The sequence below is a fragment of the Mercenaria mercenaria genome, unplaced genomic scaffold (genome assembly GCF_021730395.1).
Source record: "Mercenaria mercenaria strain notata unplaced genomic scaffold, MADL_Memer_1 contig_4429, whole genome shotgun sequence".
NCBI classification, from domain to species: domain Eukaryota; kingdom Metazoa; phylum Mollusca; class Bivalvia; order Venerida; family Veneridae; genus Mercenaria; species Mercenaria mercenaria.
This window is the reverse complement of record NW_026462656.1, coordinates 13,016-15,618: the sequence shown is the minus strand read 5'-3', so window position 1 is coordinate 15,618 and position 2,603 is coordinate 13,016.

Sequence of the window (2,603 nt, the reverse complement as noted above, 5' to 3'; positions counted from 1 at the left end):
TCGTGTGCCAGTGAAAATCTGCAATTTATCTGCAAAAGTCATGAAAATACCACCCAGATCAGAAATTTGTCATCTGAATGAAGTGAAGGTTCTACGGAACATAGATATTGGAAGTAATGATACAGCTCCTAATAAAACAAATATCAATTCTATCAGTGACAACAATATACAAGTCTCCAACAAAGGTGTAACGTCTAATCAAATCACAGCACCTGTAATGGAAAAAGAAAACTACTTACCTGATCATCGTAGTCCTTTGCTTGATTACTTACCTAGATTTCCAATTCAAACGTCAGATCCATCTCCAGGTCTTCAGTGTCAGTCTGAAATAGAAAACAAACATGTTACACCAGAACATAATGACCAAAATGTAAACGCATACTTACCAAGATCACAAGATTCTTCGCTAGATGACGAACATAGGTTACCTGAAAAAGGAAAAGAAACTTCATTTAACGAACAAAACATAAAGGAAGAATTTGGTGTTGACATAGAAGATTCTAAACTATCGTCTGAACAAAAGAGGAAAGTCTATAATCTTTTTAAGAGATGGGAGTCTGTTTTCCCAAAGAACGATCATGATCTAGGACATACTTCAGCAGTTCGGCACAGAATCGAACTAACAGACAACATCCCATTCAAAGAGCCTTATAGAAAACTTCCTCCTGTAATCTACAATGAAGTTCGGGAACACCTTCAAGAAATGCTCAACGTCGGTGCAATTCGAGAATAAAACAGTCCCTGGTCATCAAATGTGGTTATAGTTCGTAAGAAAGACGGGTCAATCAGATTTTGTATTGACTACCGGAAATTGAACAAGAACGAAATAAGATGCATACCCAATTCCAAGAATCGATGATACATTACATATGTTGTCAGGGTCTCGTTATTTTTCGAAATTTGACTTAAAATCTGGTTATTGGCAGGTCGAGATGGAGGAGACAGATAAAGAGAAGACAGCCTTTCAAGTGTGGGGACTTGGCTTCTATGAATGCAATCGTATGCCATTTGGGGTCTGCAACGCCCCCGCTACCTTTCAACGCCTGATGGAACGGTGCATAGGTGACCTAATTTTGAAAGACTGCCTCATCTATTTAGACGAAATCATTATTTTCTCAGAAGACATAGATTCACATATTGGTTTAAACAATATTTTATTCATATATATTTACAACATGAAACGTCACATATTGATAGACTAGACTCCATTTTCCAGCGATTATCAGAAAACAAACTGAAAATTAATCCTTCAAAATGTCATTTCTTCAAAGATCAAATTACTTACCTCGGACATGTTGTTTCCAAAGATGTATCCAAACAGATCCTGAAAAGACAAATTCTGTAAAAGATTGGCCAACACCTACATCAGTCAAAGAAGTCAGGAAATTTTTGGGTTTCGTCGGTTACTTCAGACGGTTCATCAAAGGTTTTGCAACCATCGCTAGACCATTGAACAACCTTCTGATTGGTAATCCTCTTAAATCAAGTAAAATAGCCACCAAACGAAGAGACAAACGACAGCCATTTGTTTTGGGAAATGAGCAGCAAAGCGCTTTTCAACAACTAAAAGAGAAACTGATAAACCCTCCAATTCTAGCATATGCAAACTACAAACTCCCTTTTAAACTACACACAGATGCATCTACGAAAGGTCTTGGTGCAGTTCTGTATCAAAGACCGGGTTATTGCATATGCGAGCAGGAGCCTCAAACAATCAGAAAGAAATTACCCTGCTCATAAACTGGAATATCTCGCTCTGAAGTGGTCAGTAACAGAAAAATTTCATAATTACCTTTATGGCGCAGTATTCTCTGTTGTTACTGATAACAATCCACTGACATATATCAACACCTCAGCAAAATTAGATGCAACTGGACAAAGGTGGATGGCTGCATTGTCCAATTACAACTTCACCATCTCTTACAGAAGTGGCAAGAACAACGCTGACGCTGACGGATTATCAAGAATAACCAACAACACGTCTAATGAAAGCACCATCGATAAACCCGTTATCATGGCTATGTCATTAGCATCCTCAGCTGAACCGTCACAAACTCCTTTGGCAACATCAGTATTGACACCAGAATCTATGGAAGAACTAGATCCTATTACATCAGATGAAGTACCAGCTGACATCATTCAGTCACACTCTTTGAGTTCAAAGGATTGGAACCAGGCACAACTTCAAGATCCAATCATCTCTAAGTTATCGACCGCATGGAAAAAGGCACTAGACCGTCAGCTAAGCGGGTCAGTGGCAGCGTCTCTCCAGCGGTTAAGTACTTACGTGATTGGGACAAACTTCTATTCAAAGAAGGTGTATTGTTTAGATCCGGTCAGAATAAGGGCAGACATGCAAACAGCTGCTACTTCCAGAAGCAGTAAAAGATGAAATTTTCAATGCTCTTCACGATGACCTTGGACATCAAGGCCGTGACAGAACAACTTTACTCTTCAAACAACGTTTCTTCTGGCCTGGGATGGATGCCTTCATCGAAGAAAAGGTCAAACGATGTCCAAGATGTATTAAGAGGAAAACATTGCCAGCAACAGCACCGTTGGTGTCCATATCTTCGAACGCGCCTATGGATATTATATGTGTG